Below are 17,830 nucleotides of genomic sequence, written 5' to 3'. Positions count from 1 at the left end.
ATTATAAAATGAACAATGCATACAGGAATTATACTATATATATATAGGGGCGGATCCAAAGCATTGTATATGAGTTCACCGAAATCCAGTGTCTTTTGCTCATACCTTGTATACATATTATAAAAATTATTAAATATTTCTAAAAATTAGATTGTGAACTCAGTTATTATTATATATAAAATTTGACATCGTTGTAGAACCCATAAACTATAAATTATATATATATATATACACTTTTGAAAACGCCATCTTAGGTTATCTGTCACAAAACTATTTGTATAATCCTATTACTTGGCCAAAGCTTTAGAAAATTATAGACATGACCTAATGTTACACAACATATATATAAAATAAATAGACTCAGTTTGTACTATGATTCTAAAATTTTGTCTCAAACAACACTTACTTTGAATTCTCGTTGGACCAAAAGTACTTTGTTGCTTATGCCAATTAAAGAATGGTTGTATTCATTGAACTTGGAGTACTCATATGGCATAACAAGTACCTCCAAATTAAATTTAACACTTTAAAAGTTGTTTGTTTTTAATAAAAGCATAATTTTGAAGGTAAGCACATGTCTACGAGCATATATATATATATATATATATATATATATATATATATATATATATATATATAAGTTTCAGACTCTGGATTATTTGAAATTATGAGTTCAAACTTAGTATTTATAATACTTTTCGAAATTATGGGCATATTCAAAACTATAGGTCTGTCCCCTTAAAATATAAAGTATGATCTCCTGCTCCATATTTTCTTAAAAAAATACTTTAATTCCTTTTTTGATTTTTGTGGTTCAATTGGATTGTCTACACGTACACTTGGCCTCCAATAAACTATAATCTAACTAAGACATTAAGTTTCAGAGATAGAGATAAAGGGATGTTCGATGCACTAAGCTCTCGTTATGCGCGAGATTAGGAAAAGGGCCGGACCACAAGGATCTATTGTACACAGACTTACCCTGCATTCATGCAAAAGGTTATTTCCACGGCTTGAATCCGTAAACTCCTGATCACATAGCAGCCACTTTACGAGTTATGCTACAAACATGAAATTACCCTAAAAAGAAAAACAATGAAATGTTAGAAGAGTACAAAAAAGGCAAGAAAAAAGCAAATTGGTGCTATCAATGTGGACAGTCACAAACATGTGTAGTGTTTGAAGTTGTTATAAGAAATTTATAAAAAGAAATAGAGTTAACAAGTAGCATTATATATTAGGTTATATTTTAATGAATATGATTAGTTAATTAATTAATTAAGTCTCAATACATGTGCAAAGGTATCCTAATAAGAGGCGGACCTACTTATACTGTTGAGGGATCACCGGACCTCCGTAAATTTCGGTAAAATCTTATATATATATATATATATGTATACCTTACAAAATAATTATATAAAGAACTTGACACCTTGAACACTGAAATCCTTTAAGTAGCACTACTAAATAAATAATAATGCCTCCGTTTCGTAAAAATCATGGTTCCGCCTGTGATCCTAATTAATGTGTTTTTGCATTACATGTTGTGTTTATGTAGTTCACGGGTCTTTCTATTATTGCTATTTTAAATTTGAAAAAAAGAAGAAGAAGGTTTCAATGGAATTGCCATTAACTATATTAAATTAATATAGACACCTAGACTACAAACTAGGCTTAGGCTTCACGTTATTAGAGTATTAATCAATTCTCTGACTAATTTATTATTTAATTTTTTAATATAATTATAATTGTCACTTCACATGACTTAAAGCTAACTCCACCCAAACCTATACCTTTATATGTTAAAAGAGTAGGTATATGTCACTAGGAATACATGAATGAACTTATTGACTCATTCCCACATTGTTTGGATTAATTAAATATGTTTTTAGAAAATATCTAAAAAAAAGGATTACAACTTGAAAACTAAGTCACAATTGTTATAAAATAAAAGTAATGCAGTAAAATGTAAATAAAAAGAAATAGAAAGAAGAGAGAAGTATTTTCTTCTTTCACTTTGGTGTATTTTTCCATTGCAATTACATGACCTTTTATAAGCATAAAAAGTAAAGATGATGGACATAAAATAGGAAATTTAATCTTTAAGTTATTCACAACATGAGCATCTAATGTAGCATCCAAAGTAGTATCCAATGTACAAACTATTCATAACACTCCCCCTTGGATGTCCATGTAAGATAATGTGCCTCATTAAAAACTTACAAAAAAATATTGGGATGTACATAGTTATTTATAATATGCATTGCTTGCTGCCTCATTAAAAACCTTACCAGAAAAACCCAGTGGGACAAAACCTTGGTTAAGGAAAAGAGTGCAGCGTGTAGTTACTCCCCTGATGAAAAATCACTTAATGTCTCGAAGACGACGCATTCCAATCTTATATATCAGCTTTTCAAATATTGAGGTTGGTAACGCTTTAGTGAACAGATCAGCTAAATTATCATTTGAACGAACTTGTTGTACATCTATTTCACCATTCTTCTGAAGATCGTGAGTGAAAAAGAATTTCGGTGAAATGTGTTTTGTTCTATCTCCTTTGATATATTCTCCTTTCCATTGAGCTATGCATGCAACATTGTCTTCATACAATATTGTTGGAATATTCTCTTTCGAAGAAAGACCACATGTTTGCTGAATGTGTTGAGTTATAGATCTTAACCAAACGCATTCTCGACTTGCTTCGTGAATGGCTATTATCTCTGCATGATTTGAAGAAGTAGCAACCATAGTTTGTTTTGTCGAACGCCATGATATGGTTGTACCTCCACTTGTAAATAAATAGCCTGTCTGAGATCGACCTTTGTGTGGATCAGACAAATATCCTGCATCTGCATAACCAATCAATGATGGCTTGGATTCATTTGAATAAAATAAACCCATATCAATGGTCCCTTGGAGGTATCTGAATATATGTTTAATACCATTCCAGTGTCTTTGTGTTGGCGAAGTACTAAATCTTGCCAATAAGCTTACTGAGAAAGCTATATCTGGTCGGGAATTATTGGCAAGATACATTAATGCCCCAATTGCACTAAGATATGGTACTTCGGCACCAAGAAGCTCTTCATCATTTTCATGAGGTCGGAATGGATCTTTCTTTATATCAAGTGATCTCACAACCATCGGGGTACTCAATGGATGTGCTTTATCCATATAGAATCGCTTTAAAATCTTTTCGGTGTATGTTGATTGATGGACAAATATTCCATCTTTCATATACTCAATTTGTAGACCAAGACAAAATTTTGTCTTTCCAAGATCTTTCATTTCAAATTCTTTCTTCAAACAGTTTACTGTTTTTAGAAGCTCCCTAGGAGTTCCAATGATATTTAAATCATCAACATACACGGCGATTATAACAAATTTAGATCCAGACCTTTTTATAAAGACACAAGGACAAATTGGATCATTCTTGTACCCTTCTTTCAACAGGTATTCACTCAGGCGATTGTACCACATATGACTTGATTGTTTCAATCCGTATAAAGATTTCTGAAACTTTATTGAACAAGTTTCTCGAAAACTTTTATATGCTTCTGGCACTTTAAATCCCTCAGGTACTTTCATAAAAATTTCGTTTTCTAATGATCCATACAAATAGGCTGTAACAACATCCATTAGATGCATATCAAGTTTTTCTTGCACTGCCATATATGAGATACTTAAAGGTGATAGCATCCACTACAGGAGAATATGTCTCCATATAATCAATTCCAGGCCTTTGGGAAAACCCTTGTGCCACAAGTCACGCTTTCTATCTAACGACTTCATTTTTATCATTTCATTTTCGCACAAAAACTCATTTATACCCTACTGGCTTTATGCCTTCAGGTGTTCGAACTATGGGTCCGAAGACTTCACGTTTTCCAAGTGAAGTTAACTCTGCCTGGATAGCATCTTTCCATTTTGGCCAATCATTTCTCTGTCTACATTCATTGACAGATTTTGGTTCAAAATCCTCATCTTGTTGCATTATTTCAACAGCAACATTATAAGCAAAAATGTTATTGATAACAATATTATTTCGGTTCCATCTTTTCCCGGTTGAGACATAACTTATTGATATCTCTTCATTTTCATTATTTTCAGGTACCTGGACCTCTCCTAAGGTCTTATCATTTGTTACATCTTGGGGCTCTTCTTGAGCCACTACCTCTGTGTTATGTTCACTTTGATCACTTGCTCCTTTTCTTCTTCGAGGATTTTTATCTTTAGAACCGATTGGTCTACCACGTTTCAAGCATGGCTTAGATTCATTTGCTTTAATTAATTGTCCTGCCGGGATATCAACTCAAATTGGAGCATTAGCAGCTGGAATATGTGACTTAGTCACCCTTGGTAGGTCAGTGAATGCATCTGGCAATTGATTTACAATATTTTGTAAATGAACAATCTTTTGAACCTCTTGTTCACATTGATTTGTTCTAGGATCTAAATGAGACAATGATAATGAATTCCAATCTATCTTCTCTTTCAGCTGCTTATTTTCTCCCCCTAATGTTGGATATACTGATTCATCAAAGTGGCAATCAGAAAATCTTGCCGTAAATAAATCTCCAATCATCGGCTCTAGATATTTTATAATAGAAGGAGATTCATATCCAACATATATCCCCAACCTTCTTTGAGGACCCATCTTTATGCGTTGTGGTGGAGCAATTGGAACATATATCGCACAACCAAAGATCCTAAGATGGGAAATATTTGGCTCCTGCCCAAAAACCAATTGCAATGGGGAGACTTTATGATAACTTGTGGGCCTTATCCGCACAAGTGCTGCTGCGTGCAAAATAGCATGACCCCATACTAAAATGGGAAGTTTTGTTCTCATAAGCATTGGTCTAGCAATTAATTGGAGGCGTTTGATCAATGATTCTGCTAGACCATTTTGTGTATGAACATGAGCAACCATATGCTCAATTGTTATCCCAGTTGAAATACAATAATCATTAAAGGCTTGGGATGTAAACTCACCAGCATTATCAAGATGAATTGTCTTAATTGCATAATCTGGAAATTGTGCTCTTAGCTTTATTATTTGAGCCAATAATCTCGCAAATGCCATATTGTGAGTTGATAGTAAGCACACATGTGACCATCTTGTAGATGCATCTACCAAAACCATATAATATTCAAAGGGTCTACATGGAGGGTGAATGAGCCCACATATAGCACTCTGTATACGTTCCAGAAATGCAGGGGATTCCATCCTAACTTTAATAGTTGATGGTCTGATAATTAATTTTCCTTGAGAACATGCAGCACAAGAGAATTCCTTAAATTGAAGAATCTTCTGATTCTTCATTGCATGTCCATGTGAATTCTCAATTATTTTACGCATCATATTAGAACCAGGATGACCTAACCGGTTATGCCAAATAATAAAATTATCTTGATTAGTAAACTTTTCGTTTACTATGGCATGTATTTCAATCCTGCTAATACTTGTGTAGTATAAGCCGGAGGAAATAGCAGGTAACACTTCAAGCACATATTTCTTACCGGACATTATTGGAGTAATATAAAGATATTCAATCTTTTCATCATTTGTAGTCTCAATATGATAGCCATTTTGGCGAATATCTTTGAAACTTAATAAGTTTCTTTGAGATTTACTACAATATAGTGCTTCATCAATAGCCAAATTTGTTCCTCCTGGTAGTAATAAATTGGCTCTTCCAGAACCTTCAATTAATCTTGTACTACCGGATATTGTATTAACATTCGCTTCTTTCATTACCAAATAAGAGAAATATCTCTTATCTTTTAAAATAGTGTGTGTTGTAGCACTATCCAGAAGACATATATCATCTTTATTAATCTTGAGTCCAACTGAAGACTGGGGAATTTTCATATTCTTCATAAAAAAGACAAATAATACATCATAAGAAATATGAAAGACAAGCAGGAAAAAAACATTAAGAAATACATTAGAAATGTAGAAACTAGCAACACATGATGCATTAGAAAAATATACTCAAGAAAAATAAACTAGTTGCAAACATAAAAATAACAACTTTTATAGCTTCATTCCTCAATAAGATGATTAGTTCTTCAGTCAATATCCTCAAAGAAATCTCCAACTTCTAAATGAGTAATATTTGTTAGGCCTTCAAAATCATCATCTTTATATGCAAGATGTGTCTTAGAATCATATTTATTTGAGGGACCTGCTTCATCATCATTATTTTGAAAGGTCAAGTGTGCCTCCACATTATTTTCTTTTTTCTTGAGGGCAGCTGTAAGCACGTGATTTTTGCCCTATATGAGAATTACTCCCAAAAAATTCAAAATAAAATGATTTTCCTTGGTGTGCAATTTTGAGAATTTTTGTGACATTTTTGGATAATTATTTGTATTTGTCTGTGCATGTTTATTTGTTAAATTAATAAAAAATACAAAAATATGTCGCATTTTGCATGTAGGATTTAATTCTACAATTGTTAGTAATTAAGTTTGTTTTACAAAAATTAAAATTACAAAAACAGGCATCTTTTGCATTTTTTAGCATTTAATGTCCAAATATACAATTTTATGCTTAATTATTACTTAATTGTGCGTTAATTGTTATTGGGAGTTAATTTGCGCTTTTATAACTTAATTTAGTTCTTAATAATAATTTAAGGATTTTAGAATTTAGTTTTAGAAAAATAAAACAAGAAAAGAGAGCAAAAATATAAAAAACAAATCGAAATTGGGCATCTTCTTCATTTTTTAAACCCAGGCCCAAAATACCTCTACCCAACCCAAAACCCTTTGACCCGGCCCATTTCCACCCCATCCCTTTTTGATTTTTTCAGATTTTTGTTTCACTCTTCTCACTCAACCAAACAACCCAAACCCTAAACACACCCTAAACTCTCTAGCCGTCACATTTCACAACCCCCCCCCTTTCTCTTTTTCTTCTCCAAACCACCCTCCCTAACCCTAAAATCACCCCAAGCCCCTCCCATGGCTGCCCCGCCTCTTCCCCCTCGTCGCCATGGACACAGCCAGACTGCTGCTCACGCTGCTGCTTCTGCTTTCTTCTGCTCCCAACCAAACGACCCTACTGTGCTACTGCTTCACCGCCTACTCGTCGTCGCTGCTGCATCCTTTTCTCCGCCGTGCTGATGCTGCTTCTTTTCCTCCATTGTTGCTGCTTTCCACTACTTCTTTCTTCAAGTTCTTCGTTTGTCCGTTCGTGATCATCTTCGGCGTCAAATGGTTTTGGTGCGATATTTGTTTCCGGGCAGATTTGTTTTTCGTTCGAGTTCATCATCGTTTCGATCCGGTTAGTGGGTTTGAGTCTCATTTATTGTCCATAATTTGTTTGATATTTTTCGGATCCGAAATCATTAAATGTTTGGTTCTTGTTCTTGATTTTTATTTAGTTGTTTTATTTTTCTTGTTTATTTTTAGATAAAAATTGATTAATTTAATTATAATGTTGTTAAGATTTAAGTTGAAGATTCAATTAAATATTTTTCAGTTTGTTTTATTAATTTAAAAGGATTTAATGTTAATATAAAAGAATGTTAGTTTAAATCGCTTGAATCCGTTGTTTGTTGTAGATTAAATTCGTGTTCATTTTGTTTAAAGTTCAGTGATTTATTGTGAAGTTATTTTTTTTTTAATTTTAGTTTGAATCATGTATCTTTGTTGTATTTTGTTGGATTTAATTTTAAAAAAAAAATCAATTGATTATTTGAAGTTTAGTGATTTGAATATGTTTATTTGTTTTGTTTAAGCGTAATTCAAATTTAATTCGAATTTGAATAAAACTTGCTTGTTATTGTTGTTGAATCTTTTTATTTATGTCCATACTTTGTTTGATTGTTCTTGAATCCGAAATTAGTATATTTTTGATTTTCTTGTTTATTGTTTATCATTTATGATTATTTCTTGAGTTTGTCTCATAATCTTGTTTAAGTTTAATATAGGAATTGTTGGTTGTAATGTTATTAGATTTGATTTTAAGTCCAAATGATTATTGAATTTAGAAATCTGAATATACTTGTTTGTTGTTGTTGTTGTTGAATCTGAAAGTAGGTTTGTTTGTTGCTAAAAATATTGTTCAATCAAAATTTTAGTTGTTCTTTGTTGTTCATCATTTAGTTTGAATTTTTTGTTAAAAATTGTTTAGAAATTGGTCATATTTGCTGTATTTTGGTTGAAATTGATTAGGTGAATTGGTTATAGCTGATGGGGGTAGTTTGGTAATTTGTACTACGTTCAGGGGTAAAATGGTTATTTCACTAAGGGCAGAGGGGTATTGTTGGAATTAAAATTCTGAATAATTATTTATTTTGAGTGTTCTTTCCATTAAAATTAAGATAATATTAAAATAATCAATAATTGGGGGACAAAATGTAATGGGGTGTGAGTGATATAATTGTTTACTATAATGAGGGACAAGACATAATGTTGTCACACCTCCTTTTTCCGGCAACCGCGAGGGTGAAGGAGTTTTTTCTAATTAAAGGACAATCGAAACGGGATTTGTTTATTTATTTCAGAGTCGCCACTTGGGAGATTTAAGGTGTCCCAAGTCACCAATTTTAATCCCGAATCGAGGAAAAGAATGACTCCATATTACAGTATGCGTACCAGAAATCCGGATAAGGAATTCTGTTAACCCGGGAGAAGGTGTTAGGCATTCCCGAGTTCCGTGGTTCTAGCACGGTCGCTCAACTGTCATATTCGGCTTATTTATCTGATTTTAATACAATTATGAACCGATGTGCCAATTTTAACTTTTTACCACTTTATTATTATTATTTTTAAAAGAATGTGAACATCGTTTAAAACATGTCTTTGGATTACGTCACATGAAATGCACCCGCAATCCGGAACACATTTTTATTCAATGTTTTAGGATTTAGATTTGGGTCGCATGAAATGCGCATCCGAGTTTAAGAAGGTAAAATTAATTAAATCGCGCCTAAAGAGTCTAGCGCGTTATTATCTTTGGGGAAGGAAGTGAAATTCACTAAACAGTCCATCCCAAACTCTAAGTATTTTTTTTTAAAATAATTAAATAAATAAATGAGATTGGAGAATCCTGCAAATTTTTGTATTGTTTACATCTATTTATTTTTAGCGAAATCCTTCCTTATTTTAAGAATATCCTTTAATGACTACATTCTTATTATTACTAAGTTTGTCTATAAATATAAAATCAATCTCTACATTCTTAAAAATAACATATTAAATAGAAGAGAAAAACAAATATTAACAGAAAATAATAAAAATTATAATTATAAATACAACATGGAATTGTCAAATAATTTTTTTTTAAAAAAACTAATTATCCCATAGTCGGATTAAAAATCATATTGTTAGATTGCCTGAGCTATTGAAATTAATTATTTACAAATACTGAAAATTTGAAATAATCTTGAGTACTAAACCATATTTCTTAAAATTAAATAATTTAACCTTAACTAACCTTGTTTTAATTCAAATCCTGTCCTAATATTTGATTCGCGAAATTAATTCATGTTTTAACTGAATTTTACTACATGATTCCGATTAACTTAACGTTGGCGATACTAAAACCTTTATTTATAAGGAACTTAATCAATTTTGCCAAACTGATTTATAAGCCATTTTTACGTTATTTTCTTCTATTTTAATTATTTGACAGTTTAAACAGTAATGAACATGCTTAAATATATACTACCTAATAATCAGATTAAAGCAAAGCATTATTTAATACATCGCTACAATATGCCTAATTATGCAAAACAACAACGATTTACAGAATAATAATACATGAAATAACCTAAATGCAATTAATAAAAAAAACTAAATAAAAAAATTTAAACTTCCATTCTTCATTTTCAGCTTACAAGAGGCCAAAATTACAGTTGTGTACCTGGTATTGTCAATATAAGAAGAAGAAAGTCAGCCACGTAGTACGTAACACAACAAAAACAATAATAACCAGCAATCCAGTCAACAGAAATCCCAGTGACAGATTTGAAAATCAAAATAAAATCCAAAAACACAAACAACGGACAGAATCCAAGGGAATTTTCAGATTTTGAAAGGCTAATTAATGTTTAACCCTTCTTTTCTAAACCCGTATATCAGAATATTTATCAGGTGTGTACTACTCTCTCTTCTAATTTCCAGCTCTTTTTATTTGTATATTTTTTTTTCTTTTTCTTTCTTGAAAGTTTTAATATTTTTCGGATTTTTCTTTCTCTCTTAAATATTCAGCTTTTTCTCTCTCTCTATATCTCTGTCAGTGTCTTCTAAAATCTGATCAAGCCTCATATATATATCACATCCCCAAACCCTTTAATTAATTAATAAAACACCCATTTTCTCTTACCAAACCCATTATCTTCCCACTCATCCCCATATTAATCCCACTAAATTAAACAAATATACCAACTCCACCACATTACATCTTGTCCCCCATGCTTATCATAAACAATTACCATATTCCCCTCCACTACATTATGTCTTGTCCCCCATTATATTAAACAATTATATCACCTACACCCCAATACATTTTGTCCCCCAAGCTTAATTACTTTAATATTATCTTAATTTTAATGGAAAGAACATTCAAAATAAATAATTATTCAGAAATTAAATTCCAAAAATACCCCTCTGCCCTTACTGAAATTACCAAACTACCCCTGAACGTACTGCAAATTACCAAACTACCCCCATCAGCTATAAACAACTTCACTTAATCAATTTCAACCAAAATATAGCAAATATGACCAATTTCTAACAATGTTCATCAACAAATTCAACCTAAATGATGAACAACAAAGAAACAACTAAAATTATCTTGATTGAACAACATCTTTAACAACAAACAAACCTAAATTCAGATTCAACACCAACAAACATGTATATTCAGATTACTAAATTCAATAATCATTTGAACTTAAAATTAAATCTAACAACATTACAACCAACAATTTCTATATTAAAACTAAACAAAATCATGAAGCATGCTGAAGAAATAATCATAAATGATAAACAATAAACAAGAAATCAAACTATACAAATTTCGGATTCAAGATCAACCAAACAAAGTATGAACATGAATGAAAATATTCAATAACAATAACAAACAAACTTTATTCAAACTTCGAATTAAACTTAAACAAAACAAATAAACATATTCAAATCACTAATCTTCAAATAATCAACTAATCTTTCTTAAATTAAATCCAACAAAACTTATAACAAAGATACATGATCCAAAAATTAAAATCAAAACATAACTTCGCATTAAATTACTAAATTAAAAACGAACTTCAATCAAAGATGAACATGAATTAAATCTATTTTTAAACAACAAAACATGACGGATTCACATGATTTAAACTAAATCTAACAATATTGAACTTAAACTAACAATTCCGTTTTTTACAAAATAAATAAAATTAATATGAAATAAACTGAAAAACAATTAATTAAATTTTCATTTGAATCTGAAAACTAAACCAACAAAGCACATGAACAAACTAAAAATTTAACAAAACGATGAACAACGAACAAAACAAGAATCAAACATTTAACGATTTTAACTTCGAGAAATATAAAAACGAAATATGGACAAAAATAAAACTCAAAACCAACTAACCGGAGATGAACAACGACGAACTCGATTGTATGGACTGTTTCGACAAACCTCAACCAAAGCTCGAACAAACGAGATGGTTTGAGTCTCATTTTCGGACTGGACTGAAGCAGTAGCGATACACAGTCGAGCTTGGACGTGACGAAGAAGAAAGCAGAAGCAACTGCGTGAGCAGCAACAGCAGAACGGAGGGGAACGTGCAACCACACATCAGTGAAGTAGTAGCATCCGCTACTGCTGGACATTGGAGCTTGAACTGAAGCAGAAACCCGTCGATGCAGCAGCGACCATAGGGTCATCCATGGACGTCGAGCTCGAACTTGAGCTTGACGCAGAATGACGAAGATGAAGCAGAAGCAGCTGGCGATGATGCTGCCATGGCCAGCAGATTAACTCCCAGAAACGTGAGCAGCAACAGCAGTTCGTCGAGGAGGAAGACGGGGAGAAGAAAGCTGAAGCAGAAGCAGCGGGGAGCAGAAACGGAAGCACGGAGGAGCTGGAGGTCGACAAACCATTCGTCGTCGATGACTGGATGTAGCAACTGGTCGTTTAGACACGAGGTTGAGGGTAAAGGGAAGCTGCCATGGTTATGTGTGTTCTCAAGTTTGGAGAAGAAGAAGCAAAATGAGGGGGGGATACCTTAGCTTTTTTTAGGGTTTTCTTTTTATTTGTTTTGTAAAAAATGAAAAAATAAAAATGAAGAGGGGGAGTTGGGTTGTTGGTACTGGGTCGACCCGGTTTGGAATGGACCGGGTCGTGGGGGAGGTTGGGCAATTATTTGGGCTTGTGGTTTGAAATTGAAGAAGAGGCCCAATTCCGATTTTTTTGTATTTTTGCTCTCTTTTCTTCTTTTATTTTTCTAAAACTAAATTCTAAAAATCCTTAAATTATTATTAAGAACTAAAGTAAGTTATAAAAGCGCAAATTAACTCCCAATAACAATTAACGCACAATTAAGTAATAATTAAGCATAAAATTGTATATTTGGACATTAAATGCTAAAAATGCAAAAGATGCCTATTTTTGTAATTTTCATTTTTTGTAAAACAAACTTGATTACTAACAATTGTAGAATTAAATCCTACATGCAAAATGCGACATATTTTTGTATTTTTTATTAATTTAACAAATAAACATGCACAGACAAATACAAATAATTATAAAAAAATATCACAAAATCTCACAAAATTGCACACCAAGAAAAATCATTTTATTTTGAATTTTTTGGGAGTAATTCTCATATAGGGCAAAAATCACGTGCTTACAGCTGCCCCTCTTTGCTCGAAGACACGAAGGGTTTTCGTGCAAAGATAAAGTGAGCGATTTTTGCCCATCCGAGTACTCCGTGTGAAGCATTTTTAAAAAAAGATTTAACCGAACCTTTGCTTCAAAGGTTTCCTACATATCCTGGGCTAAACAGGAATCAGGTCAATGTAGTTCGGGAAGTTTTGGTAGCTGAGACTACCATGGGGCTGCAATGTTACTGTTGTCGTATGCTACTTTTACTTGTTTGATGACCTCCTTATTATACCATGCTTAAAAGAAAACAAGAAGCTAGGCTAGACTACGGATCATAAGATCTCCTTTATCTGCAACTTGTTCCTGTTGCCTTGCTTTCTTGTCGGCTTGTGTTTCTTCCGGTGCTTTTCTTCCGAGACTTTGGGGATGACACTGGCCTTTTGCTTTTCTGAATACCAGTTTTCATTATTCCGTTCTGTCTGCTGGGGATATGGCTTTCTTCATTAAGCTTTGTTATGCTGGGCATAATTCAATATTCACATGCCACTTCTTTCAAGACGCGTCTTTTCTTCCTTTTGACTCATGCACTTGAGTTTGTGCTGGGACCTCTTGTTGCAACCTTCTGTTTTCCGGTGCTGAGGATTTTTTATTGTTTCCTGCTGGGAATTCCTGTTGTAACCTTCTACCTTTCGGTAGGTTACTGATTTCAAGATCTGCAGTATAAGACTGAAAAGTATTCCTCTCGTTATACAGGTGGGCGCCTGGGAAATGAAATGAAAATGTATACCAGCATTATACTGGTGGGCGACCTAGAAATGAAAAACTGAAATGTATGCCCGCATTATACTGGTGGGCGACCGAGGACATGAAATGAAAAGACAGAATGTATTCCCGCATTATACTGGTGGGCGACCGAGGACATGAAATGAAAATGTATACCCGCATTATACTGGTGAGCGACCTAGAAATGAAAAACTGAAATGTATGCCCGTATTATACTGGTGGGCGACCTAGCACACGAAATGAAAAACAGAAATGTATTCCCGCATTATACTGGTGGGCGACCTAGAACAGAAATGAAAAGACAGAAATGTATTCCCGCATTATACTAGTGGGCGCCTAGTACATGAAATGAAAAGACAGAAATGTATTCCCGCATTATACTAGTGGGCGCCTAGTACATGAAATGAAAAACTGAAAGGTATGCCCGCATTATACTGGTGGGCGACCGAGGGCATGAAATGAAAAGACAGAAATGTATTCCCGCATTATACTGGTGGGCGACCGAGGACATGAAATGAAAAGATAGAAATGTATTCCCGCATTATACTGGTGGGCGCCTAGGACCTGAAATGAAAAAACAGAAATGTATACCCGCATTATACTGGTGGGCGACCTAGGACATGAAATGAAAACAGAAATGCATACCCGCATTATACTGGTGGGCGACCTAGAACATGAAATGAAAACATAAATGCATACCCGCATTATACTGGTGGGCGACCTAGAACATGAAATGAAAACATAAATGCATACCCGCATTATACTGGTGGGCGACCTAGAACATGAAATGAAAAGAGAAAAATGTATTCCCGCATTATACTGGTGGGCGACCTAGAACATGAAATGAAAACATAAATGCATACCCGCATTATACTGGTGGGCGACCTAGAACATGAAATGAAAAGATAAATGCATACCCGCATTATACTGGTGGGCGACCTAGAACATGAAATGAAAAGACAAAAAATGTATTCCCACATTATACTGGTGGGCGACCTAGAACATGAAATGAAAACATAAATGCATACCCGCATTATACTGGTGGGCGACCTAGAACATGAAATGAAAAGATAAATGCATACCCGCATTATACTGGTGGGCGACCTAGAACATGAAATGAAAAGACAAAAAATGTATTCCCACATTATACTGGTGGGCGACCTAGTTGGTAAAGAATAATTTGAATTTGTTTCCTCGATTCTCCGAGAAAATTTTCACTTGTGGCAGAAAATTTTCTGCCCCAATTCTGGCGATCTTTCTTATGGCGTATCTTTAGGCCATCATCAACACTTTATTTTCCTGTTCAAATCAAAGAAAATTTAGTTAGTTTTTTTTTCTTGAAATATGGCGAGTGGTCATGTCACTCCTGATGGGGATGATTGTTCCCTTTCCCTTATTCCTGTTCGGCGTTCCCAAAACTTGTTGGGGATGATGTTATTTGCTGGGGATAACATTCTGCTGGGGATGGTTTTTCCATTTATCCCTTCCCCATTTTGTATCTCAAAAATTGCTGGGGGTTATTTTGCTGAAGATGGATTTTCCTTTCTTCCCTTCCCATTCTGTGTTGTCCGACCACCTCGGAACTTGGTCGATATTCGGTCGGAGTCCTGTTGGGGATCGTCTTGGAACTTGGCCCACAATTTCCTCAACATGTTTTTTTTCCCGGCTCTTCCCCGTACTTTCCTTTCCATTTTAGGACAATATTATTTGGCCTGGCAACCAACGTCTTTTGTCTTATTGCCTTGTCTCTAGCCTGCCCTTTTCACATTTTATGTTGTACCATTTTGGCAACTGGTAGTAAGCTCTGAAAGACCTTCCTTAAAACATAAATTTCTAGGAAAATTCTTTTAAACAAAGAAATGAAAAGATAGAAAAAAGAGAAAATCTTTCTAAACAAATGATGGGGAAAAGAAAAGAAATGAACTTATCTGGGTGATATAACCGATTCCAACGATCATGTTGTGCATTCCGGATTAATCAACCCAGTCTATTTGTGTCGATCAATCTTTCTGATGTCTTGACTTGCTGGGGATAAATAGGTGCCCAATTCTTCGCAAAATGCGGATCTTTTCCGCCAATCTATCTTGTCGCCTCATAGTGCCCTTCGCGGGTTTTCACTAACAAGGCTCTCTCATTTCTCACAACTCCCGTCGCCTTATGGTGCCTGTGAAGGTTTTCACCGATAAGACTCTCTCATTTGTATTTCTCAGCTTACGTCGCCTTATGGCGCCTGTGAAGGTTTTTGCCGATAAGACTCTCTCATCTTATTTTCTCAGCTGGGGATTGGAGTGTTGCCGATAAGATTTTTCTCTGCTGAGAATTCTTATGGCTATCAATTCTTTCAACTCATGATCCTCATTCAGTCGGGGACCGGCGTTTTATTCTTGGTTTTCATTTGCCTATCTTAACATCTCTCGGATACTGATCGGGAGGTCTTTTTTGGACATCAATATAGGTTTTAGAAGAAAATGATATAAAATTCAAAATAACTTTGATGGGTAAAGTATTACAACTCTTGGAATCAAACTTTTTTTTTCAAAATTTAGAAACATAATTTCTGCCCTAGTTTTCTTGCTTGGGGATTTTTCTTTTGAATTTTTTTTCTTTTTTTTTTGTTACCTTATGACCGAGCCGTGAGGTGCCTACGTATCCTCTTTGAGGAATCAGGTCGAACGTAGTTCACTGACTCCTTTGTTTTCTTGCAACCTTCAATTTTTCATATATTTTTTTCATTTTTTTTTCATTAATGATTCCAAGAGAGGGGTATAAAAAGATAAGTATGGCTCAAAGGGGTAACGCAAAGGTTAAAAGTGTTTGGATAGAAGAAAGAATTGCCTACGTCATTTCATTATCCGATAAACACTAAGTACAAACAAACAAATAAACAACAAAAGAAATTACACATAATATCTTTTGACTGTATCAAAATTGATAGCCATGTCGACGCATCTTCCTTCGACATATGTCAGACGTAAAGCACCGTTGGATAATACTCTGGTCACAATATACGGCCCTTGCCAATTCGGGATGAACTTGCCTTTTGCCTCAATCTGATGTGGGAGGATCCGTTTCAATACTTGTTGCCCTACTTCAAATTTCCTGGGGCGCACCTTCTTATTGTATGCTCTTTCCATTCTCTTCTGATATAACTGGCCATGACATACTGCTGCCAATCTTTTTTCATCCATTAAACTCAGCTGCTCTAGTCGGGCTTTGACCCATTCATCATCGTCAATCCCGGCCTCAGCGATAATTCGAAGGGAAGGAATTTCAACTTCTGCTGGTATTACAGCTTCAGTTCCGTATACCAACAAATAAGGAGTCGCACCTATTGAAGTACGAATAGTAGTGCGGTATCCTAACAACGCAAATGGTAGCTTTTCATGCCATTGTCTGGATCCTTCAACCATCTTCCTCAATATCTTCTTTATGTTTTTGTTGGCTGCCTCAACCGCTCCATTCGCCTTGGGCCGATACGGGGTGGAATTACGGTGTGTAATCTTAAACTGTTCACATACTTCTCTCATCAAGTTGCTGTTAAGATTAGCACCATTGTCCGTGATTATTATTTTTGGGATCCCAAATCTACAGATGATATGGGAATGGACAAAATCCACCACTGCCTTCTTGGTTACAGACTTGAAAGTTTTGGCTTCAACCCACTTAGTGAAATAATCGATGGCTACCAGAATGAACCTGTGACCGTTCGAAGCTGCCGGCTCGATAGGCCCAATGACATCCATGCCCCATGCTACAAATGGCCATGGTGCGGACATTGTGTGCAATTCCATTGGTGGAGAATGAATCAGATCTCCGTGTATCTGACACTGATGGCATTTTCGTACGAAACTGATACAATCATGCTCCATAGTGAGCCAATAATATCCCGCTCGCAGAATCTTCTTTGCCAACACATATCCGCTCATATGGGGCCCACAGACTCCAGCATGTACCTCTGTCATCACTATCGTGGCTTGACCTGCATCAATACATCTCAGCAATCCCAGATCTGGGGTTCTTTTGTACAACATTCCTCCACTGAGGAAAAATCCATTTGCCAGTCGTCGAATGGCTCTCTTTTGATCTCCGGTTGCCTGCTCCGGGTATATCCCCATCCTGAGGTATTCCTTGATATCATAAAACCATGGCTCGCCATCCATTTCTTCTTCTATTATGTTGCAGTAGGCATGCTGA

This window comes from Nicotiana sylvestris, chromosome 10 (assembly GCF_000393655.2).
Source record: "Nicotiana sylvestris chromosome 10, ASM39365v2, whole genome shotgun sequence".
NCBI lineage: Eukaryota > Viridiplantae > Streptophyta > Magnoliopsida > Solanales > Solanaceae > Nicotiana > Nicotiana sylvestris.
Note: the sequence above shows the minus strand (reverse complement) of the source record.